This window comes from Silurus meridionalis, chromosome 1 (genome assembly GCF_014805685.1).
Source record: "Silurus meridionalis isolate SWU-2019-XX chromosome 1, ASM1480568v1, whole genome shotgun sequence".
Lineage (NCBI taxonomy): Eukaryota > Metazoa > Chordata > Actinopteri > Siluriformes > Siluridae > Silurus > Silurus meridionalis.
In genome coordinates this window covers 23,871,350-23,898,896 of record NC_060884.1, presented here as the reverse complement: position 1 = coordinate 23,898,896, position 27,547 = coordinate 23,871,350, and the positions used below count along the sequence as shown (strand labels likewise).

Genomic DNA, 27,547 nt, shown 5'->3' with positions numbered 1-27,547 from the left:
ACGTAAATCTATACACTAGCTAAGCTGCTCATTTGAACCTTGCTTTTACTTGATAAAAATATATAAATAATTAAACAAATAAAGCTATTTCTCAAATTCAGAACTGTTGTATGAATTAACACAAACAGTTTTCTCCAAAAACTTTTTGTTGTTTTGGACAGTTTGTCATTTTAAAGGATTTCTCAAGCCTCTTAAGCCAAGTACTTCATCAGGCTAATACCCCTGTCCATTCACACTGACGAATTCAGACAGAAAGTAAAGACAAATAAAGTTTCTGTTACAATTCCTTAAACTGCTGTAAACACATTGTATGCTGGTATACTTACATTCATGCTTCTCTGCTCCTCTATGCTGTAAACCTGCTTCAGACACGTTTGGAGATGATCAGTGAGCATTGCTGCATTATATGTGTCAGTTTTCTCCTAAAATATATGCTATCAGTTGTAAAAACCTGGCTTTGAAAGCTCTAAATAGCTGAGTATTTGTGCTACTTACTAAACATATTACACAGGGAATTGGTAGATCACTGATTAAGACATTGAACTTTGGATCGAAAGGAGTTAAAATCCCAACACCACCAAAGTACCACTGTGTGGCTCTTGAGCAGGGCTCTCAAGCAAGGCCCTCAACCCTAACCTGCTCAGTTGTATAATAAAACATAGGTGTAAGATTCTCTGGATAAGGAGGTCTACCAATTGCCATAAATTTAATTCTCTCTCCCTCAACATGCGACCAAAGCTATGCTGGAGATCTGTAAAATACCAACAAAGTGAAAACACCTTCATTTACTATGCATCTAAACTGTACCAAGTTAGGTAACTTTTTAACAAGTGTTTTTGGCTTTTGAAGCCTTTTGTTTCTGTAATTTTGTAAGCTTTATTTTATTTATTTATTTTATAAACAATCAACGGCCACTTTAATAGGAACACATGTGCCCTGCAAAGTAGAAAAACCTCTGGAGATTATCATATATAACAGTCTATAGAATTTACACACATTGGTGGATAAACAACATTCAAAAAGCTACATATATGCAAGTAGAAGCATCTTGTTGATAGGAGAGGTGATGTTCAGACTCATAGGTAGAAAAAAAAGTAACTGAACTATTCACTACAAATATGGTGAGCAGAAAGTACAACATAGGCCACAATAGCAGAAAACCACATCAAATTCAGTTCTTGCTAGTCAAGAAAATGAATCTGAGGTTACATTAAACATGGGCTAGGATTAGGAAAAAACTCCTGATAAAGTGTCCGATGAGTGTATATGCATCATTGTTTGTGGGCTTGTTGGTTTCCTTACACTACAATACTATGTACTATTGTACTTTTAATTTCACCTTCTATATAATGTTTTTAATTACTTGTGTGTGTATAATGACTTTTTATACAAAGTGCTCTATGTATAAATTTAATTTTTTTTTTTGCACACTGTAACAGAAATTTCCCCACTGTGGGACAAATAAAGGTATATATCTTATATTATATTATTATTGAAATAACAACAGTTAAGAATAGGAACACTGCTTAAACGCTTAAACTCAAAGTCGATGAGGGTGTTTAATGATTCTCCTGACTGTTTTGATGAAACACTAGGACAAACATCTCTCGTGAGGCATTTTATTGATACGAGCTTAGCAAAACAATATTTTTCACCAAAAATCTTGACTAATGCTAAGTACCAAAGAGTCAAAACATCACAAGCAGAGTAATAAATGTCTACATATTTTAGCATTTAGGGCATTTTTTTAACAGGACATATATTATCCCAGTAGGACCATAAACTAAGACCAAAATTATGACCTCTGTCCCTTGGAACAAAAAGAACCACACAGCTACATTTTTTTTAGATCATGGGAATAGGCTGAAGGCCATAGCAAGCATGAAATGTACAATTTTACAGATAAGACGAAAAAGATCTTAAGAACCATGCTCTTTTTTCAGTCGCTATAAACAGGCCAACATGTGATAATCTGACAGATCACAAAGATATAACCTTAATCAAGTACACTGTGGGCTGCATTAGGAGTCACAAATTTCACACAGCTTTTAAGCAGACACTGTTTGGATGCTAGATATTAGCTTCACCAGAGTTTTTATTATTATAGGGAAGGTCTTTCCTCACATACCACAGCATTCTGAAATTCTTGATTCTAATTGGCCCGAAGTTGTTAATTGAATTACTTGAATAAGCATCGTTCTAACAGTTTTTAGCACATAGATAATCAGATTTAAAAACCAAAACAGACAAAAAAAACGTGTACTTGTTGGTTTGGTGAAGCTGTCTGTGGAATGTATATTGATGTTTTCTAACACTGGAAATTCTTCAGCATTTTGCTGTTCTCTGCTTTAGAAGAAAACAAGGTTGGGGAGAATCGTTATTTTGTCTGTAGCTGTTCTAGCGAAGTGTTTTGCAACATTAAACAGAACTATAAATGGACCAAAAGGTCTTATATGTCATTATTTAATAAATAACAGTGTTATCATACTGCTGTGGTATAAGAGGATTAAGACTACATCCACAATGCTGGTGAATTGTTTTGCTGTTGCTGGTGTTTTAAAATAGAAAGGCACTTTTCAGACCAACCTGGATAAATGTACCTTAATCCTTTTATACCGCACGTGTAAAAATTCATGAAGTTTTGATCTGCATCATTTCAATCATTCATTTAATTTATGTCTCTTTAAATGAATAAAATTGTAAGTGCTGAAGGTTAAACAAAGCAACATTTCTTACATGTAACATATCGTTAGGCCTTGAAGTAAGCAAGAAACAGTCTGATTGGTTAAATCAACAGCAAATAGAGCTTATGATAAAAGCGCTTGCAGGTGCTGACTCCGCTGGCCCTACAGTGAATGCCTTTGACCCCAGCAACACGTAATACGACGGCTAAAACCTTATTGGATAGAAACTACAACATATACAGATACTTGGTAGCGCTGCTCCTTGAAGCAACATTCCTGAGAGAAATGCTATTAAATGAAGAGAATAAACTATTGGGAATATTTAAAAGATATTATGGACAAACATATATTAAAATGTGTCAGTGGTTCTGATAGAGTTTAGGCCAGCAGCGAAGGCCTTGCTGGCTCTGACCGCCCACCTCCGGGTCACATGACCAAAGATGCATGATGATTTCTGACTATGTCCGTTTTCTTAATCTATAACACAAAAACAACATTTTTTTTAAGTGTATTTACTTGAGAGCGAAACCCCGAAGGCCAAATTTATCTGGATTTAATGGGATGAAACCTAAAACACTTCAATGTTTAAAAAAAATAAAAATAAAAATCAACCAGTCCTTAATCTGATTATTTTTTAATAACAGATGTTTTGTTAATTATAGAGTAGGTAAGCACCAATTACATGTTTTTTATTATTTTCAATTATCACTTGACACCTGATAACAACTCGACATACATACCAAATGTGCCTACTCTTACTGTTGCTGAATTTCAATTGCCATGATATGTAATGTCTTACTCTGTCCTTTTTTCTTTTTTTTATTCGAGGATGTTGTGTCGCTTAGTATCGCACGTGTTCACAAAATAAAACATATTCATCAGATTAGAAAATATTTTTTAAATGTTTCAGGCTCACAGATGATTAAAAGAGTGGTCACAAAGAGATACCAAAACAGATTTAATACTCTTTGAAATTGATACTACCAAACTCTGGAACTCTACCGGGCAAATAAAGCATTATTTTAAATGTTTAGTGTTATGATGATGATGATGATAGAAGAGAGAACGGTCCAACACATCACTCCAAAATCCTCCACAGGCATTTAAAGGAATTATGATCCAAAAAACTACAACTGTAAAAGCATGTGATTCCAATCTTTTCTATCTTTCTCCTTAACATGATCCCTTTGTGTGAGGACAGGGGCAAGACATCTTGGAATATTAGAATTAAAAACTTGTATTTATTTGCAATGGAGGAAGTGAACGCATTTAGTCTGTTATTAATCTGTACACTGCTGTAAATAAAAAACCACTGTAGAAAAAATGAGGGGGTGGGGGGTAAAAATTTGGTTAGAAAATTTGCATCAATTTGATCATCAGATTTTAGATTGTTTGAGATTAGTCTGGGTGATGACCCAGAGGACAGAAAAAAAAAAAACACATTCACACACATTTAGAGATTAGTAAATGTCAAGTATCACAAACATGATATTGTGGAATTATAATTTACAAATGATATTTGATACAGCTGTTATGTTTAACACTTGACACGCCAGTTCATAATTATGTTCAAAAGTCAAAGCCTCTCCAAGTTAACCAAACAACACTGTTGGAGATTTCTTTAAAATACCAATAAAGTCAGCAAAAAAGGGCCGATTTGCATTCTCTATAGAATCCAGAACACTTTGCTCATCTATTTAATAACCCTTTATTGCTCTCTGCCTTTTTCCCCCCTCAGTCCCATTTTCTCCTTTGTGTTGTGTAATAGAAACAGTTTCTATTAGTAGTGCATTTTAAGAAGCCTGTAAATCAATTCAAAGATCAGATTTGTGGAAACTCACCAGCTTCTGTTAGGCAGCTGGAAACAACATGCAGTAACAAAAGGTTAAGGTTTATGTGCAGATTTTTACAAATTACTACCAAAGTAATAAAAACCCAGATTTAAAAAAATGCAGGATTGAATAAAATAATTTGGCCTAACAATTTGACTTTAAAAACAGTATGGTTGATTTAAAAAATGTTTGGCAGCAATCACTTGACATTCAATAAATGCAGTGGTCACCAAATACGTCAAAGAATCCCATGCCAAATGCATTGTGTGCATTTTCTGAGCACCAGCCCACTCTGGTCTGAGTATTACAGTTAATGTTTTTATGTTTTGCTTGCTTATTTTATTAAAGTGAAGTGATATTGGATCTGGCATTCATATCAAGAGTAGACAGTTATGTTACATTTTACATAATGTGGTCCTAAAACTAGTGGGGAGATGTACATCTCTTAGTTCCTGATTGCTGCCATGTCCTCAAAAAAAACAGCTGAAACTGAACTGGCTGCAGGCATGAACTACAAACACACAATTGAACAAGTGACCTTCCTTAAAATAATCTTCCGGAAGCCAGGATACTAGATGACTTCTGCTTTTAGCAACATAACCATAATGTAGTGTGCAGCAACCTCATAGTAACTGTGTTTCTCATTAATATGAAGTCTGTTAGATTAACCAGTAACCCTTTAGTGCAAAAGCACAGTGAATGGTGATGTGTTTGTCTGATTTTAGCTAGAATAGAAACTGAGAAAACTGTTCTTCTCACTGTGAAATTAGTTAAGAATTTTCTCTCATCCTTCAGTTGGCTTGTCATCTGTCAGTTAAATGTTTTAATGTATCTGATTGTTAATTGATGTAACAAAAATATAATTAGGATTTGTCATCTTTTAACAACAGATAAACCAAATTCTGTACTTCAGTAAAAGTACAAACACCCTGATTAACTATCGCTCCATTAAAAGTACTTGTTTTATACATCGTGGATCGTGTACATCTGACCATAACATTTGTATGTGCATTTCCTTCCCATTTGCTGTTATAATAACCTCTACTCTTCTGGAAAGATATGGGACGAGATTTTGAACTGTGGTTGTGTAGCATTGTGCTCATTCAGCCAAAAGGGAGTTTGTAAAATCATGTACTGATGTAGGTGAGGTGAGGAGGCCTTTGGTGTAGTCAGCAGTCCAATTCATCCCAAAGGTGTTTAATAGGGTTGAGGTCAGAGCTCTATAGCACTTCAACCCATGTTAGCCATGTGCACATGGCACTGCCATGCTAGAACAGGATTCATGTCTCCTAGTTCAACTGAATAGAAAATTAAATACTACAAGTGCGTGCCTCCAACTTTGTAGTAGCATTTTGGGAAAGAACCCCATATGGCTTTTATCTATATAGTGCACTTTCACTTGAGTAAAATTATAAAAGTTTAAATGCACTGATCTATAAGAACCATTTCTTTTTATAATTGATGCAATTCAGAGTTCCATTCACCAAGCAACATGGTTTTCTAAAATGTAGTGGAGTAAATACATTACAATGTACAATTAAGTACAAATGTAATAAACATTTCTCAATAGTAAAATACTACAATGAAGTACAAACACTTGAAAATGTATAAAACTTATTAAAAAAAAAAAAATTTATTCAAAGACACCTCGAAAATCAAAGTGAGAAAATGATGTGGCAGGCTAATCCATTTTGTTGAAATTTAATCATTTGAAAAAAGACGACGGATGTTGTCTTTAAGTTTCTCCTCCCAAAACCTGACCAGGGCATTAATAAGCTTTTGGACAGTCTAAGGTGTAACCTGGTTTCATCAGATGTGCTGAAACAATGTCCCAGAGGTGTATTATTTAATTTAGGTCAGGAGAGCATGAGGGCAGTTCAATGGTATCAATTCCTTCATCGTCCAGGAACTGCCTGCCTTCTCTCACCACATGAGGCTGGGCATTGTCGATCATCAAGAGAAACCCAGGACCCACTGCACCAGCAGTCAGATTTGTCAGATTGGGTCTGACAATGGTTCCAAGGATTTCATCCTGATATCTAATGGCAGTCAGGGTGCCCTTGTCTAGCCTGTAGAGGTCTGTGCGTCCCTCCATGGATATGGCTCCCCAGACCATTACAGACCCACTACCAAACTGATCAATTAATTAATTAATTAATTAATTAATTAATTAATTAATTAATTAGTTAGTTAACACGCTCACGTGGTAACTTGCCCGGCCCTAATATATTTTTATATATATTATATATATATTTTTATATATATTATATATACATATTTATAAATACAGACAGGAGATTCTTAATGGGTACTGAGGTTAGGTGTAGGTGTAATAAGATAAGAACAATATGAGTAGTTGATACCAAGACAAAGTGCATAGGACTTTTTGGTCAAAATGTTATAATACCATATGATTACTGAGTCAGGGGACATTATAATATGGTGTTCCCGAGTTATTGTGAGTCACCCAGACAATCCTGTAATAGTAATTCACAGTCAGAGCTGTATTAGGGCGTGTGTACAGAATTGCCAGAAAATTTGCATTTGTACATCATACACCAGTTTTTAATGTTAATCATCACGTTTCCCCAACTTCAAGCCCAAAAGAAGTCCAATACATGCTGACTGCAAAAAGCTACAAACTAGGGTATACTAGGGTATGCAAGAAAAAAAAAAGGATTCATGACTGATAGTTGATGGGTTAAAGAACCCATGAGAGCAAGAGAGTAATGAAAACAGTTGGTCTCTCTCTCTCTCTCTCTCTCTCTCTCTCTCTCTCTCTCTCTCTCTCTCTCTCTCTCTCTCTTTCTTTCTTTCTTTCTTTTCAAATGTGTAGCTGTGTCTAACATCCCTGGAGAGGCTCAAGAAAAACCCCTATATTTAACCCATGGTTCAGCGCACACCATGAGATAAGAGACACACCTCTTTTCTCTTCTACCATAGCTTTATTTTTAGCTAGCTAGCTAACAATAGCCAATTTGTTCAATGATGTAGGTTATGAGAATAGAAAGCTCTTCATTGAGACATTTTTTCAGTAACTTAAAAAAAAAAAAAAAAAATGTGATGCAGTCCTAAATATCTCTCTACATCTTTGGCATCATCCCTGTTTAGGCATATCACAAAGTATGAAATCATGAGGTTAGGGCATCACAATCTTAAATTCTATTTGAATATGTAAATTTGCTGACAGTAACGAAGCAAAAATTGGCATTACTTTAAGAAATGTTCATTATCATTTTCAGAAGCATTTTCTTCCAGAAAAGCAGTATTCCAATGGCTTTCAAAGTTTCATTTTTAGCATCTACGATTACATCATTTGCCTGCAGTAGTGGTAAGTCAGTGATTAAGATGTTTCTGAAGACTTCTGATCATAAGGCGGCGAGTTGAATCCTAACAACACCAAGATGGCACATGGGGCCCTTGAGCAGTAGTCTCTCTGGATAAGGGCAGCTGCCAATTGGCATAACTGTAAATGTCAGAAAAACTACAGCTTGTAAAACTGCTCTCAGATCTCTGCTATACATTGTACCACAAACAGATTAATGCTGAAAGAAAACTTCAAACCTGACAGCTCTGTCACTGTTTAAATCGTGACTTATTCAGTCAGCCTGAAGTCCACCCGCAGTTCGAATGAAGCGAACAAAAAACCGCAGAAATTGCCAATAACAATAATGACTGTCACAATTGGACATTTTAAGTAATCCTGTGAAGATTACTCTGCAGATACTGAAAACTACAAAAGGGTAAAAATGCAAAAATCGCAAAAGTGGCATTTATAAATGCTTCTGAAAGTCATGATGCATGGCCTCATTTATTGGCAGCGGAAATTTGCAAAAGATGAAAGATTTGACGCTGTGAGTGAATCTAAATCACACTATCATCAGGAAAAAAGGAAGAAGAAGACAAGCATTAAAGAGCCTGGAGCTAAACAGTACAGGCCTGCTTAGCAGTGAGCCAAAGCTAATAGGATTATCACACTGCTCTATCGTTCACGCTGAGAACATTGCCTCTGTCAGCTACACAAAATCCCATTAACACTCCACCTTTCTCTGCCGTAAAATGGGTTCAAACAGCCAAAGAGGCCGAAACCGAGGCTGGAAGTGACAGTCCTGGATGCGCAAGTCATCAGATATATACGTGATACTGACACTGATACTTCAACGTGGCACTTAATTAGAGAAGTGAAAGCACTTCAAAGCTATGGACAAAGATTTGCACATCTGTTCCATTCCACTTCAAATTGGTGGAGGATTCCTTTCAAACTTTTAAGTTCTTTCAGATTTCTTTTTCCCCAAATGGAATTACGATTAAAATAGGCTTCCATCCCATTGTTAACAAATCAGTGCGCTGAATACCTCTATGATTGACTGTTTGCTCTATTTATGGAGGCTTAGCAGAAAATTCTCAGTAGCAACTACTAAAACTAAACCCCACTAATGAAAAAATGAAAGCCATCCATCCACACACACACACACACACACACACACACACACACACACACACACACACACACACACACACACACACACACACACACACACAAAAACCAGTCAGGAAGAAATGTGCAGTTCTAAAACAGATGACTTCCCCCCAGATGTGGCGCCACTAGTAGCTATGCTTCATTTGCATTCACCAAATTCTTTGCCCAAACATGGGCCATTTTTGCTTTAAGAGAGAGAAGGAGACGTGTGTTTTCGTGAAAGGAATGATAGGTATTATTTCTGCTCTGTCCAAACACATCAAGACTTAACCTTCCCAGAAAGTACTGATACTGTTCTCTGGCGCTTCATCTCAAAAGACCAAACAAGGCTGTGTTAAGGGGAATCGTGAGGGTAGAGCTAAGATGGGCACTCTGAATCTAGTGTGCCAATACAATGGGCACTTGCTCTACAGCCTCTCAGGCAGCATCTATATTAAACAGTGATCTGGAGATGGGCTGAGATGATAATAAAATTAAAAATAAAAAAATAGCATGTGCAAAGTGTAATGAGGAGGAAAAAGCATGCTTTGATCAAATATAGGTAGAGGAGCAAGAGTGTTTTAGTGAATTGGGATGTTTGGATGCTGTCACCCCACCTACTTTCACACATTCACTCAGGTTTGGTGTTGATTGAGTGGCAGGCTGCCTTATATCCCAGAGCTCTCGTGTCTGTGTTACCTTCTGTTAATCCATTTTAGTTATGCGGTCATAAGTAGTCTTGCCAAAGTCCCTGCAAGGACTATGATCGCTATGTCCATTGTCAGTGGCATTATGTGACAATAAGCATAACAAATAATCTGTGTTTCTCTCTCCCACAATGTTTGACAATGACTGAGGTAGAGGATGGCTCTAAATCTAGAGATCTAAAGATACATGAGACTACTGTGGATAGTTCCACTTAGGAACCATAAAGGTGGCTTTGAACTGTAATTAATATAAACAGTTCTGCTACACCAGCTTAGGATTGCATTTGCCATGAGCAGTTTTGCACTCAAGTGTACATCGGTGAACAGAAACTAAATCTCAAAAATGATAGAACTGTAATGAATGGATATTCTGTGTCATCCTGATGAGGGCAGGTTCCTTTTTGAGTCTAGTTCCTCTCATATCATCTCAGGGGGATTAGAGTTGCTACTGTTGCCACCGCCTCGCTCATTAGGGATAAACGTTTTAAGGACTAATTTTGGATTTGATAATTTACCCTTAATTAGTACAATGTTAATTTATTGTGCTTTAAATATACAGAGATTTTAATGAGTACCACCATTATTTTCTTAGTTATTGTCCACTGTCCTAATGTTATTAAGATGGAAAAAATAAAACTTAACCTGACTGAAAATATCAATCAGTAATTCAAACACTTAACCTAGTCTAAAGCTGATTCAGTGCTTTAGGCCATACTCAGGCTCAGATGGACACATAAGTGAATTTGAGGTAAAAAAAAAAAAAAAAAGAAAATCAATAAAATCAATAAATACATTCCCTTTGATGACTACACTACAAATTGCACAACCAACTTTTGCATATTCTTACACAAGCACCGACACTTTATTTATGACTTTGCTTATGTCAACCGTACATTTTTATACACATACTACCACAACTGTTCATCACATATGTCAAAAATACAGCCTTAAACCTGTGTATGTACAGTTATTCTGCACAGAAATATTAGTCTGTAAATACTCTTAGTTCTGGTATATGCAGATTCTTTTTTCTAAACTGTATATATTTATTATTTGTGGTAATAGCATGAGTGGTTTCTGCACTTTTACAGTCTTGTGAACTGTTAAGCTTTTGTGTTGCGCTTTTGTTTTTGTGACAATTTCTCTTGGAAATTATAAATTACTCTCGACTCAACTTGACCCTCTAAAGACATTGCTTTGTGCAGGAAAATGTTTGACCCTGAACATTTTTGAACATCTCAAAATTCTATGTACTCAGCAAACCTTTTACTAGCATTCAACTAGTTTATACATTCCCTTCCTATGCTAGCTAACAGTTAGTTAAGAGATAAAGCTGCAGTTACTAAACCTTGGCTCTTTTCCCCATGTTTGTATAGTAGCACTAATTTACCCTCATTAACTAAAACCAGTGTCCAATTTTCCTTGTATTTATACTTGTGTACTTTAACTAATGTAAGTTTAAACTTTATTAATTTAGCTTTAAAAAAAATCATTGAATTTGAAGCAACTTCCACTTTTACCAGATTATTTATTCAGATGAGTAATTGCTCGTTTTCTTGAGTAACAATTTGGGTAATTATATTTACAACTTAAGTTGCTAGACAAAAAAAAAGCATGGCAGAAAAATGATTAGACATACTGAAGTGCAACAATTACTTCAGGTAAATAACATGGGTTCAACAGGCAAAAAAATATATCAAATGATATTATTATTATTTTATAATATAAATATATATACCTTTGATAGTCATTTTAAAATATAAAACTTCCTTTGGGATGCAAAAGTTAAAGTAAAGCTTTTTGTGAAGTAATGTCAAAGTACCATTCAAAGCAGTCATATCATTTTTCTCTAGCAAAAAACACGGCCATCTCTCTGATACGATAATAATTGAAAAAAAAGTGCTAAAAGTGCTAGAAGCTAAAGATGCTAGAACAGAACAACAAAGCTCATAGCCAAAACATTTGAATTTGTTTGGCAAGGTCCCAAATAGAATGTTGTACTTGATCATACACTCATTTGTTTCTGTTAGACTGCATTAAAGAACAAGCAAGCAAACTCACCATATGTCATTACATTGCATCAGCCAGCTCTATTTAACCTAGTCATGTTCCCAGGCATCCAAAACGCAGGACTGGGCAGCACACTGGAGCTTTCAGTTGTCAGGTGGGCTAGCTAATAAATTTATGATTGCAATGTTTACTGAAGTCCGACTGCTGCTGTATTTTATGTGCTTTCTATGAACACACATGAAATAACATAGCAGGCAATCCAGATGCCCAGCTTAAACCATCAATAATAAACAATATCTTTGTATATTTAATGTCTTCAAAATGCCCAGTTAAAAAAAAAAAAGCACTTCCAGACAAACGTATGTAGCAGACTGTCAACATGCCAGGACCCATTAGCATGCATTTGGATATTTACTTGAGCTTCTCAATAAGAGTACCACTGATCAAAGTCTCCACAGGTACATTAACACAAATACACATATACAAATACACATATAGTTGAAAGATATGAGCACCCAAACAACAGCCAACAGCAAAATCATCACATTATCTACAGAAAAAACTTCAGAGAAGCAAAATGAAGAAAGGCAATCTATCTAGCATTATATATGCATACCATAAAAAGGCACAGCAGAAAAACAAGGATGGCGGTTGTTTGTATGAACTACTTTTTTACTAAATATAGAGACCTTTGCCAGCTATATATATATGTATATATAGTATGTCCAGTTTTGTTTAAAACTTCCAGACCTAAAGCACAGATGTGTTTCACTAGCAGTATGTAAAAACATAAATGTTAAGCGACTCTGATATGTAAAATATAAAGAATCAATTGAATATAGCAATTAGATTTTCCACTGAAAAACTTTGCGGTAAAAAGAAAGCTGGCATATTTTCAATTACAGTGTTACATGTCTTTTTAACTCTGATCACGTTTCACTAAAGAAATATAAAAGGTTAGTAAATAAAAGTGTCAAAATACACACGCAATCACTTTCAAACATTAATCAGACCAGACAGTTATTAAAAAGTAACTATACCAATACTACTATACAACTGACCTTTTTCTTTTTTTTTTTTTTTTTTTTACCATTATTAGACAATTGGAATGTTTTTTTTTTGGGAGGGTTTTTTTCTATTTGCTGATAATGGTTAAAAACACATATTAATGGTCATTTTTACACACAATGATACACTGCTGTTCTAAAACAGTCAAGGAAGGGCAATTACACATGCCCAAACACATCAGCAAGACTTATATCTCCATACCATATCACAAAACAATGAATGAAATCTGTCCCAGCTTATAGTCCGGCACCCAAACACATGCCCTACAGTAGCTGAGAGACAAAGGCAAATAGACAAAGAGAGAAAGAACAAGTGAGATTAAAAGGGAGAAGAGGCATACAGAGTTCAGCACAAAGAACTGTTAGGTACTCACACTGTATTCCGTGTGTGTATATGGGTGAGTGTGAGTAGCCTCAAGAGCAAGCCTTACTCACTATGGCTTTAGTGAGGAGGATCCGCAGGCAGGCCCTTATACTGTTCAAATGACTCACACACTCTTCCTTCTGCACTGTGCAGCCACAAGGAGGTAAACATTTCCAAATATGGAGACAAAAATAGGAGAAAGATTGGGGGCAAAAAATTGATTCAACTTGCTCGCGCTGCCTGGAATGCCACTCGCTGGCCACGCTGGCCAAAGTCATTTGGAAAGCCAAGCGTGTGGTTCATAGCATCTGCAATGCTGCCAGGATAAGCTTGATAATTGTAATGGGTTGTGAGAAAGGCAGTCTGGTTAGAGCCAAGCGCCTCACAGCGGTCTTTAAGAACCATAATGCGTGTAAACATTGCATGTAAACACAGTCCTAGGTTATCACGCATCCTCTGCCTAATCGCAAACACTTAGCAAGACGCATCAGCCTGAAGACACATGCAGGACACATGCAGTGCATTGAACTGCCATATCCCCATGCTGATCCGCTCAAGGTACCTCAATCTTGTTTGGTTTGACTGATTCAGCATAAGCAAAGAAATATGTGTGTGTGTGTGTGTGTGTGTGTGTGTGTGTGTGTGTGTGTGTGTGTGTGTGTGTGTGTTGCAGAAAATCTGAAGGAACTGGCCAACTATGGAAGCTGGTGCAGCTCTCATAAATCAAGCTGAGTGCTCGGTGGACTACAAGCACAGCTTTTCATCAGGACACAAAAATGCTTGGCACCTAAAGCGATGCCAAACATCACAATTTGTGCTTTTTTCTGTCTATGTGTGCATGAAAGAGAAATGAAATATAGCACGAGAACACCTCTGCACTCTAGTTACTACTTCTGTGTTGGTATTATTACATATGATCACCTAGAACCTCTACACTTATACTATATTATGGGCAGAAAGTGGCATGTCATCAAGTCATAGTTTTATTTTGTCATGTTTAAGACTTGCGATTAAGCGAGTAAGCTCACAGCGGAACTGCAATCTCATAATGCTAAATGGAAATGTTGGCACACCATACAAGATTAACAAGATGTGGCAATATATATATATATATATATATATATATATATATATATATATATATATATATATATATATATATATATATATATATATCTCAACTTATATACCGTAAGTTCCGGACTATAAAGCGCACCGATATATAAGCCATACCCACTGAATTTGACAAAGATTTTTATTTTGAACATAAATAAGCCGCACCTGTGTATAAGTGTCTACATTGAAACTAATGAACTTTACACAGGCTTTAACGAAAGACAGTGTCTGTTACACGGGGGAATATTTTGTGGCTCCTTTAAAAGCAGAGCGGCATTTTGGGAATAGCCTGCCGCCACATTTTTCCACTATTACTGCATGTGTGCGAGGATTATGTCCTTTTTATTTTCTGATGCTCATTTCTAAGTTTCTTTGACTAACCCGTAACGCTGTTACCAAAAAATTTTTTAAAAAAGCACAAGTTTTGGAAACCTAGCTGTGCTTATATGATTTCTGTTGCAACTGGAGTTAGCGAGCTATCCCTTGACCCAGACTCAACGCGTTACAACGGCTTGTATCTAAACAGTAGTAAACAGTTTTCTGCTACGAGAAAACATTTCTATCCTGATGGGAATAGTATCTTCATCTATGACCCCACTCCCATCAACAAGGCCTGAGTTATCAATGTATGGTTTGTCTGATTCGGCTGAAAATGATGTAACTCATATCAAAGTCACCAGATCACAAAACCAACTAAGCACAGAAAATGGATTTTTAGACAACATTCTCCACCACCATCATAAAAAAATAATCTGAGGAAAATATACAGTTGTGTTCAAAATTATTCAACCCCCAATGCTGTAAATGGTTTTAGGGAATTTAGTGTACATTTGTAATTGTATTCAGAATGAAATCCTACAAGGACTTCTTAAAGAACCATATGCAACTAAAATGACATCAATTAGTTTTGTAATACAGTAGTAAATGTTTTTTTTGTGAATTCTTCATTGACATAATTATTCAACCCCTTAAAGACTACCACTCTGAAGAACAGAGGTTCAATGAAGTGTTTTCAATCAGGTATTGAAAACACCTGTGGATATCAGGGAGCAGCAATAAAGCCTAATAAGCACCAATTAGGCAGCTTTAAAATGACTGTGATACTCAGCTCCTTCTAGACATTTACTGGTGTGGTTACAAACATGGTGAGGTCAAGAGAATGGTCCAGGAAGACAAGAGAACAGGTGATTACTCTTCACAGGAAGGGCAATGGCTATAAGAAGATTGCAAAGATGTTAAACATACCAAGAGACACCATAGGAAGCATCATTCGCAAATTCAAGGCAAAGGGCACTGTTGAAACGCTACCTGGTCGTGGCAGAAAGAAGATGCTGACTTCGACTGCTGTGCGCTACCTGAAGCGTAGAGTGGAGAAAAGTCCCCGTGTGACTGCTGAGGAACTGAGAAAAGATTTGTCAGATGTGGGTACTGAAGTTTCTGCTCAGACAATACGGCGCACCCTGCGTAATGAAGGCCTCCATGCCAGAACTCCCAGGCGCACCCCCTTGCTGTCCCCAAAGAATAAGAAGAGTCGACTGCAGTATGCCAAAAGTCATGTGGACAAACCACAGAAGTTTTGGGATAGTGTTCTGTGGACTGATGAAACAAAATTAGAACTGTTTGGGCCCATGGATCAACGCTATGTTTGGAGGAGGAAGAACAAGGCCTATGAAGAAAAGAACACCTTGCCTACTGTGAAGCATGGCGGGGGGTCAATCATGCTTTGGGGCTGTTTTGCTTCTGCAGGTACTGGGAAGCTTCAGCGTGTGCAAGGTACCATGAATTCTCTTCAGTACCAGGAGATATTGGATGACAATGTGATGCAGTCCGTCACAAACCTGAGGCTTGGAAGGCGTTGGACCTTTCAACAGGACAATGATCCCAAGCATACCTCCAAGTCCACTAGAGCATGGTTGCAGATTAAAGGCTGGAACATTTTGAAGTGGCCATCGCAGTCACCAGACTTAAATCCGATTGAGAACCTCTAGTGGGACTTAGAGAAAGCAGTTGCAGTGCGCAAGCCTAAGAATGTGACTGAACTGGAGGCTTTTGCCCATGATGAATGGGCGAAGATACCCGTAGATCGCTGCAAGACACTTGTGTCAAGCTATGCTTCACGTTTAAAAGCTGTTATAACTGTAAAAGGATGTTGTACTAAGTACTAAGATTGAATGTCACTTGGGGGTTGAATAAAACTGATAATGATGTGAGCTCAGAAAAGACATTTGTGGTTATTTCATTATAAATGTTATGTTATATTTGTCTGACCTACATGTGCCTCTTTGATTTAATTGTAAGCAGGATGACTGAATGATCATAATCAATGTCAAACCGACCAAAACAATCAATTTCAGTGGGGGTTGAATAATTTTGAACACAACTGTAGTAGCGAGGAAACAATTCTTATTCCTCCTGTTCAATTCAAGACACTTGTGCAATTGTTGTCAGGCACAATCAAACTGCTGCCTTGCGGTGGCCCAACACTTTACTAAGGCACTTAATATAGTTTATTTTTTTTATAATTTCAATTAGTTACTTGTAATCTTTAAATAATAATCTCACAGAATTGCATACAATTATAATTGTTTGTGTTCACTGAAATGAATGTGATTTGAAACAAATATTTACTTTCCATAATTTCATAAGAGATACAATACAATAACATATTGAACAAATACAATGGGGATGTAAACTGATATCTCTATTGTCAGTGTAGAACTGTCTAAACAATGTGTTTTACTTTCAAGCTGAGTTAAACCTTTTCTCGACCGAAACCACAGAGGGTTTTTTTTTTTCCAAAAGTAATAATAACCAATTGACAGAGAGGTTAAAGAGTGTTACAGTGAATGACTTCAGGTGATTAAGTATGCCTAATTACCCATGGCCTGGCCCTCCCTTTGAGGAGAGTTGGTCAGGAGAGGGAGAGAAAGAAACACATGCCTGTGAAACAGACATTTTAATGCTCTTCAGACCACATGCTCATTTGATGAGTGGTATTGCTGTCAATCAAACAAAAGCCTCTGAAATGCTAAAGAAAGAAACCGCTCTGCCTTGCTACAAAATGTGAAGGAGGCTTAATAAACTCTAATCTAGGTCTAGCGAAGCAGCATCAGAGATCAGTGGACATATTTATCACCAGTTACTTACAGTATCTGCAGGGCACCACAAACACACACACACACACACACACACACACACACACACACTCCAAGGCATTTTAGTGCAGCCAAACCACCTGTCAGCATGTACTAGCGGTGTGAGAAGAAACTGGAGAACCCAGAGGCAGACACAGAAAAGGCAAAAGCCCAGATCCACAGTAACCTGCGCTCAACAAAACCCACTTTGTGATTTATGCCATTATTATGAACACACTTTCAAATGTCAAGGAATCACCAATGGTCAACTCATGTTGAATTAAATGTACTTAACACTGCAACAAGTAAAGAGTTAAATCTCCTCTCAAATGTGTAGTATGTAATTAACAGTAAGTCAAGAAAGACAGAAAGAAAAACATACATTTATGCACTTCCACATCAACAATTTAATTAAAAGGTACAATTAATTAGTTTTTTAGGAACCTGTGGTCAAAGTGCAGGGCCAGTTATTACACAACAACATGTCCACAAGTAATTGAGGGCAAAAGTCCTTCCTCAAAAGCAACAGTGGGATTATAACTGACAACCACGCAACAAGTGCAGCTATAAAACTGACAAGCAAACTATGAGCTATCCACTTGACTGCTGATGTATATGACACATAAAGGGAAGAGAAGCATACATACCTCTCAAGATGAATGAATGGCTCAGTTGATCAGCAACAATCCAGCAGGGTCTCTTCAGTCAGAGGCTTGATTAGATGCACATTAAAACCTGATGGCTGATAAAAGAAAATGTATTCATTACAATTGAAAAGGACTGTTTATTTTTTTTTCCAACCATCAGAATAAACAAGATAATATACAATGAAAAGCTAGTTACTGCCATGTGCAGCATTTATTTACTGATTTTTGGTGAGTGAGGACTGGATGATAGCATCAGTTAACAAATGAACGCAGGCACTGTAGACTTAATAGTCAGTTAAAATGTAGAGATGAACCAAGAACATAACAGGAAATGAGAAACTTGGGCATTTTCATTTAACAAACTCTCATTGAACCGACAGCCTGTCCCTCCCAAATGACTTCATACATGGAGTACGCTTTACACTTTACGTATGTTAAAGCAGGCTGTTCTCTCATCACATCCTTAATCACCTCCTTAGGTACCCTATTTATTTCAATCACACCACAGCTCTTTCCATTTATGTCGACAGAGCAATACTCCCGCTTATATGACCTATTTTTTTTTTATTTACCAAAAAGGAAAATAAATTCTAATAAAATGTGCTGTTTGCTTTTATACCCACTAATCACAAAGTGTAAATTCAACTTCTATATTAATAGTTCGTTTAACAGCCAAATTTTTTTGTTTGCTTTTTAAATACCATTTCTGCATATTCAACAAGACTGGAATGAATTGGATTTAAAAGACAATAAATATGTGACGTTCAGTCTGGTTTTGTTGTTTGTTCAATAGGGAACCAAAAAGATATATTGGCCTAGTAAAATTAAATGGACAGCACATTATATTGTGAAACTAAACTATTGTAGTATATAAACTATCATGATAAATCTTGGGACATGCTGCTCACTGCTGCAATGGAGCCACAAAATAACAAAAACATTTGTCTGTTCCCCAAAATTCCTCTCTATTGGGCTCTGGTGATTGGGGCGATGTAAAGACAAGGTCCTACCACCATCTATGCAAAACAATCAATTTCTTTCTTGCATTGCGGTTGGGACAGCAATACAAATACAGTATGAACTTCTCAACCAACAAACCTTTTTTTCATCTGAAGTCAGTACCAGTCTCTTAAGCCTCATTCCCAACATTTGGAATTATTAACAATAGTAAACCAACTATAATCACCTCTACAACCACTAGCACTTTTGCCAAACATGGATAAAAAAGGTTTTTTAAATATTTGTGGTTAATTAGAATATATGAGAAAAATCTAGCCAAAACAAGTGAAGCATTTAATTTCAATTCACATCCCAATTATTGGCAACTCCCGAATTCATAAGGAACAAAATGCAAGAAGAATTTCCCTTTAAATATTTTTTAAATTTAAATTCACCTGAGGAATTTAAATTCACCTGAGGAATTTAAATTCACCTGAGGGTTTAGCCATTCAGGTAAGTGGTCATCTATGACTTCCTGTTTCACCAGGGTATAATTATGAGGGGACACAGAGACTAAAATGCTTCAGTCATGTATCAACAGAACTTCATAAACCATGCTGAAAAGTAGTTATACATGTATGTATCCACTTTTAGGGCAGAGGTTTTAAAGTCTTATGTCTCTAAGATACACAAGTATATCTTGCATCTGTGTGTAGTGAGCAGGATGGGTAAAGAGGCAAACATTTCTCTAAAGATCATTTTTGGCGGTCTGCAAAAGATGGCCGCAATTTGGGGTTGCCAACTTTCAAACGTACAATTAGACACAACCTCCACGCCTGTTTTGAAAGTGTGCAGAAAAAAGCATTTTTGTTTCATCTAACCACAAACATCACAGCCTGTGGTTTGCAAGACAATAAAGGAAATTTGATGAGAGCCAGGTGGTCAGACGAGACAAACATAGAGCTTTTCACAATAACATCTCAAGGGTGGTTCAATGTAAAAAAAATAAATAGGGATGGTTATAAAGACAAGAACCCACTCTCCACTGTTAAGTACAGTGGAGGATCTATAATGATGTACTACAGGGCATCCCCCATATGCACCATGTTTTTTATGCTATATAACATCTTGTGAGATTTTAAATAAAACTTTTTTCTGCCTCTGCCAAGAATCTACAACCAAGTGGCAGACATACTGTATCTTCCAACAGAACATTGCTCCAAAAGTCCAAATCCAAACAATTCCCAAATAGCCCACAGAATCCATTAGAGGAGCAATCTCAGATTCCTCACGTTGTGTTCTCACCAGGCATTAAAAAAAACTTGGCTCTGTTAGGAAATGCAGGTACTAAATGCAGGAACGTTAGATATACCCCATATTTCCACTGTAACATTAAGCTAATTAACCACAAAGACATTTTTTCATAACCTTTTTGGCTACACATCTGGTGCCAATAAATCTCTGGACCATGACAAGCATATTAATTAAACATTTTACTGCGTTTTGCTTCGTCCAAATCATATCATATTTCTTAAAAAAAAAATCCTATTCATTTAATAACACTTCTGTCATAGCTTGTTGTGTTGTTATGCAATGTAATTTCCTCCAGGAATCTGCTCACTACTTAATCACAGATGTACCACTTAAATGTGTAGCTCTGATATTGCTGATACTGAGACTAATGAAGCAAACTACTGTCTAGTGCTGAGTTTAAAAAAAAAAAAAAAAAAAAACTTGCTATTTAGTGCTATTTGTTTGATTTAGTCCTTTGTCATCTACTGTACTTCACATTTAAATTTAGGTCCATATTGTATGACCTGTTGTTCACATTTTTCATTTGGTAATTGGGATACTAAAACATCCAGGCCCTTAGGTCAAAGAAATGAATCCCTGCATGGCTGTCAAACTGATTTATGATCAGTAGACCCCAGACAGATCTGGTCTACCTGATCTTAACACTTCTTAATATTTAGATATTTTTAATTAGACACAAATTGTATAAGTGGGAAACATATATAATAGACCCATTTTATGGTTTCTCTAGTAAATAATCATAATTAACTATCTTTGTAAAATTGAAAATATTTATCATATTTTTTCGTGTGTAAATGCAAACGCAAAATTCGATGGAAAATTTTCTGCTGGTTTTTCAACAAGAATTAACAGAAATTTAATTTTTCTTCGATATCTGTAAGTTGCTTAGCTGTAAAAAAAACAAACAAACAAACAAACAAAAAAAACACAATTCCCACACAGCTCATTAGCATTTGCAACACCCACAAAATTTCATTAATGTTCATCTGCACAGAAACCTGGGAGCATGAAATGCAGAAGGCACTTCATGCAGAAGTGAAAGTTATTCTGACTCATTTCTTTCAAAAATGTATATTTCTCAAAAAATATATATAATACATTTCTCTTGTTAATGTAGATATAAAAGATTTTCTGTCTTACTGTATGTTTTTCATGTTTGTTTGCATTTTCTGTTTTCCCTGTTATTAATCCTATTTAAATTTCACAAACTTTTCTCAGTGTTTCTCTTCACTAGTCCCAAATGTGGATGTGTTTTTGATAGCGACTGCAAAACACTTTGATAGGCTTCTCTGGATAAATGCTCTAAAAGCCATAAAATAAACCATTTAAATGTTACAGCAAGATTCAAAGTTGATCAAGTCAATGTTTGTGTAAATGTACACACCCTCAAGAGCACAAGCAAGATATTAACAGTTTTTTTGTGAAGTGAAAGGATTTGTAAGAAATATCAAATTTCATATGTAAACAATTTTACAGACAATTCTATGAATTAATGTCTTTATAGCCAACTTGATTCATGAGGCCTCTGTCAGTTAACACTTGTATATTAACTAATGTAAATGTATTCCTCCTTTTAACAACATCCACATGATGCTTTAAATATGTGCCTTTTGTATATAAAAAAAAAAAAGAATAAAATACAATCATTCAATTAAATCTCTGTCTCTCCCAGCAAATACTTCTGACAGTGTACGGTGTTACGATTTGAGAGAAGACTGTATTAAAACCGCAAAGGGACTTAGAACAGCCAACAAAGACAGGCAGCCTCAAAGGCAAGACTTAACTTTTAACTCCAGCATCGGAGAGCCTGTCAAAAAACATCGTTTATAACTGAAGGTTTTAAAGACAGTCGACGAAAAAGTTCAAACGTTTGGTGCCGAATGACGGCAAGATTCAGTTTGATGACTGAGCTTTACAGGGGCCTTGATGCCATCGATTTGAGATTTATATCAAAGTAAAAGCCTGAATTTCCTTACTGTATGGGGACAGATGAATATTTCAACACATTAGTTTCTTTAGAAAAGAACAATGTCTAGACACGCTTGCAAAACCTGTGACAGAAATGTTTGCTCTTCCATGAAGAAAAAAAGGTTCACTTTTATGACAAAAAGAGAAACCATGGCTGCTTGGAACTTCTAGTATGTGCAGAAAAAGTGGAAAATAATACAATTTATAACAAATAATAACCCTTCCATCTTTACTAATAATCAAATAAAAAAAAGAAGCCCTGAGAACAATGGAAATATCCAAACATACATATATATGTATGTGCGTGTGTGTATATATATATATATATATATATATATATATATATATATATATATATATATATATATATATATATATATGTATATATATATATATATATATATATATATATATATATATATATATATATATATATATATATATATATATATATATATATATATATATATATATATATATATATATACACACACACACACACACACACACACACACACACACACACACACACACACACATCTGGTCAAACACTTGACAGTTTAGATGTAAGAAGGTAATGGTGCTGTCAATGAGTAATAAAGAAATACCCTTCCATCATTAATAAGAAGGTTCGAGAACCATAGAAATATATCTAAGGCAATCTACCCTGCAATATTCAAAGCACCTGATTGAAGCAGGCAGCACATCAGCATAAATGGTAACCACAACAGCTATGGAACATTGAAATTAAGTATGTGAATAAAATGTCAGTGGGTTAGCATGACTCATATGATATCAACCATCAACACGCACAGCTTCCTGTGTCCTCATACAGCAAAATCTTGCAACAAAAAAAATGTATCTCACAAGGAACCCAACTCCCCTATGAAAGTGTTTTTACTGAAATATTCACAATTCTGGTGCTATTTTGTTGGTTCTTGCTGTATTTACACTGTTCCTATGAGACGTTAATATTTACGTGATGCAGTCATATCACAGCTGGATATTGCCATTGAAGTTACAATGGGGTTTAATAGGAGAGAGAAAATGCTCTGAAAAGCAAGCAAAAGATCAAAAGTGCTTTTTGTACAGATTAAGTACAGATAAATGTTGTTTTTGCCTTCTGGTGTATATAAATGCTGCTTTGCCAACACTGCTGTGCAAAAGTTGTAGGCGATTGTGGTATGCTTTTGTAATGCTATAAAAGTGAAAATGCTTTCAAAAATCTGTGTAATTTATTTTTATCAATAAATAAAATGGAAAATAAATGAACAGAATGAATAAATCTAAATCAAATCAATATTTGGTATGAACACTCCTTTTACTTTTAATTCTTACTTTTACACACTTTGTACACTTGCACAAAACCAGGGATTTTGTAGAATCATAGTCAAATGTATGATTAACCAATTATACCAAGCAGGTGGTAATTAATTTTTATATGTAGGTTGAAGCACAGTCATTAACTGAAACAGAAACAACTGTGTAGGAGGCTTAAAACTGGGTGAGGAACAGTCAAACTATGCTAATAAGGTGCGCTTGTGGAAGACAGTTTCATGTCACAGGTCATACACCATGGCAAGACTGAGCACAGCAACAAGACACAAGGTAGTTCTGCTGCATCAGCAAGATATATCCCAGGCAATGATTTGAGCTGGGGTTTTAGGATGTGCTGTTCAAATTATTTTGAAAAAGCACAAAGAAACAGGTAATGTTGAGGACCGTAGACAGAATGGTCAGCCAAGGACAAAGAAAGAAACCATGTTTATATCACTTCAACATCAAAAGATATCCAGCAGTGTTATCAGCAAAAAACTGGCCGAAACCAGTGGGACCCAGGTATACCAATCTACTGTTTGGATGGAGAGGTCTGCACAGAAGTGGCCTTGATGGAAAAATTACAGCCCAAAAGCTATACCTTTAATGTGGAAACAAGTTTAAGTGAATGAACTCTGCACAAACTTAGGAACTGGGGTACATCAGGTGCTCCGGACTGAAATATTTGGCTGTAGCAGGAAGCAAGTTGTTTGTCAAAGGGCTGAAGAGTGGTATAATGAGTGTATGCAGGCTACTGTGATGCATGGCAGAGTTTCCTTGCAAGCATGGTGCTGTGTCAGTGCAAATGAAGTTGAAGATTTGACCTAAAGACTAATGATCTAAAGCGCTACTGCATCGTTCTCCAAAAGCAGGAATAAAGCCAAGGATAAATTCCACAAGAGCCACCACCAGCAGCCACCACCAGCAGCCACCACCAGCAGCCACCAATATTTATATTGGTGCACTTAAGTATAAATATCTGTACTTTATCAAAATATATTTCTATTTTAGAAAAACTGTGTCTTCACTATTTCTTTTTTACTCAATTTACAAAAATAAAAAACATGCTGATCCTTGCTACTATAAAGCGATTTATAAATTGTGTTAAACAAGACCACAATTGTAACTATGTTTTGGCGAGTGTTTGCATCGAGTATGGGTACTTTCACTGTGTGCTTTCTTTTTAAAGGTATGATGTACAAGAGAATGAAACTTTGAATTGCATTCATTATTAAAATATAGTTTCCATAGATCAGTGCGTTTACCTTTGATACTGAATTACATACAAAAAACATTTCCTCCAGTAGAAATGTAAAAGAAGTATGTTAATAAAATATAAGTATAACATTTTTATATATTTTTCTACCATGAACCCAAGCAGAGGAATGGTGTATTTTATCCACCGCTGTCAGCCGCTGTTAGTCAAATGGCATTACGAACGAAAGCGGTCCAACATATTAATAACAGAAAAAACCATTGGAAATACATCTTGCATGGCGCAAAAAAAAACAGGTGTAAATTATAGGGTTAAATATAAAATAATATTAGTTGTTCAGATTAGGGTTTTCTGCCTGAAATATCTATACTACTGTTAAATAAACTTTACAAAAAACAGAAACCTGATAAAGTGGCAGCTCGACTGATCTCTAGAAGCATCACTAGGCCATGCCACAAACAAACGGAAACAAACAGCGTTACCAAATCAAATAGATCCAAGTTATTTATTGCACCAAAACAACAGAATCATACTAATCATGGAGGCATAAAAGGCACATTATTATGAACTGGACGCATATATACAACCTGCAGTGCTTTTCCACTTTTTGTGCCACTTTTAACAGCAACAGATCCATAGGGACGTCTGAGGCTTCTCAAGCTGGATGGTGGTAGCTCAGTGGTTAAAAAAAAAGGCTCTGGGTTACCAAGCTGCCACTCTTGGGCCCTTGAGCAAGGCCCTCTGATTAATGGGTGCTGTATCGTATCATACGACAGCAGCTTCCTAAAATCGCTGAGAATTTCACTGCACCATAATGTAGGCGTGACAAGTAAAAGCCAGAGTAAAAGAAAGAACTTTGGTCACCAAATTTAGAGCATTGACATAAAGCTTGGATATTTGAGATGCTCCATGGAAAGATTTACCCACCCTGAAAAGAAGAAGTGAATCAGATTGGAAGCACAACAACTGAAGAATATTCTCCACTAGATATTCATACATACATACATATATACACACACACACACACACATATATATATATATATATATATATATATATATATACACATATATATATATATATATATATATACATATATATATATATATATATATATATATATATATATACACATACATATATATATATATACACATATATATATATATATATATATATATATATATATATATATATATATATATATATATATATACACACACACACAATATATATATATATTCAGATTCAATAGAGGCAAGTTTCATTAGCTAACATTATTAATATTAGCATTAAGCTGATGATTTGGGGCATCTAAAGTGCTTCTTTAAGTATTTAATTCAATGTCCTGCTGAACGCGCGTGCATGCGTCCTATAGACTGATAAATGACTAGAAACATCACTAGGCAGATATGGGCAGGATTTACAGTAAAAAAGTCATGGCACAAACAAAGGCTAACAAACTGCATTATCTACCAGATCGAACAGATTCATAATATTCATTGCACCAAACACGTTTAAAACAAATAATAATAAAACACGGAGTCACGAAAGGCGCATTTGTATGAAGCGGACGCGTTCACTTCCGCATTCTTGTGGCACTTTTAACAGTAACAGATCCATAGGGACGGGTGAGGTTTCTTAAGCTTTACTGCAAACACTGTATCGGGCAAAGAAATAAAGACACTTCCCTGTTAGTAAAAGGTTGCAGTTTTGAGGCTTTTAAAAAAACCCAAAAACAGAATGCCCTCCTATCCCGTGCTAAAGCCCACGCCCTCCATGTTTAATCCTTCCAGTTCACCTTTTTTTTTTGAGCGCGCGGCGACTCGGCGGTTCCGATGCGGCTCATCTGAACCATTCATGCAGAGAAAGCAACTAAAGTGACGCGTCCTCGACAGGATCAGCAAGAGATATTAGAAGGAAAAGGGGGAGGAAAGAAAAGGCTTTCGGGTCATCACGCAGTGTTTCTCTTACCTCGCTTTCTATGAAATCTGGGTTTCAGATCCCACTTAAAGTGAAACTTTTTTTTCTCTCCCAAATCTGGGAGAGGAACAGGCAGTGACGTCAGATGAGCAAATTCCAGCCCCAGAGAAGTTGCCCATGTAAGGCAGTGTGTGGTCTGTAATAAGCATGCTGCAATAATCAGTTCCTCAAATGCATGTCAGTGGGATTGTGCAAACACACACACACTTATTAACCTCCATGTGTACAGTCATAAAATAATGGTGTTCTAGGATGTCATGTAAGAAGAATGCCAATAACAAAAGTGCATCTTTTAAAAAATAACTTCATGGTATAACTTACAATAAATAAACACCAGGATTTTCTGTTTCCTTTTTTCTTTTTAAACAAAACCAGTAATAACAGTTGTAATACAGTTTGTAATCCTGTATGTCCTTTTAAACCATGGTTGATTCTTTATTATTTTTATTTTTTTGCCATATTTAGGTCCCTAGTTCAATTCTGAGCACTGGTTACTATCTATGTGAAGTGTTATATACTGCCTGTCTCATTGTCAGTTTCCTCTCTGGATTCCTTCCACTTCCCAAAATACTGGTAGGAGATTCCGGTACCCTAAATATATTTAAAAATTGCCTGAATAAATTGTGTGTCTGTGCGTGTGTGTTTTGTGTGATGGACTGGTGTGAAGCGGTTACTAAAGATGACTGTAATCTGGTATTAATATTTCATCCAAAACCAGCAAACTTTGGTTTGAGGTGAAGCAAAATGTGCACTTACAGGCAAAGTGGCAATAAGTAAAAATTAGGGTTGC

General features: G+C 36.0%; 1 protein-coding gene across 5 annotated transcripts in view; it reads right to left on the bottom strand.

Annotated features, from left to right (window-relative positions):
* The window catches only part of LOC124382710 (LIM domain containing preferred translocation partner in lipoma), a 199,930-nt gene extending 173,026 nt beyond the window's left edge, over positions 1-26,904 (bottom strand). For 2 of the 5 annotated variants that reach the window (XM_046844903.1, XM_046844928.1), the window contains exons 1-2: positions 26,749-26,904; positions 18,021-18,115 (exon numbers count right to left, since the gene is read on the bottom strand). The gene's annotated coding sequence lies outside the window, so the exon portion shown is untranslated. The other 3 variants (XM_046844912.1, XM_046844934.1, XM_046844920.1) reach the window with 2 other exon arrangements.
* Between the last annotated feature and the right edge of the window lie 643 nt (positions 26,905-27,547).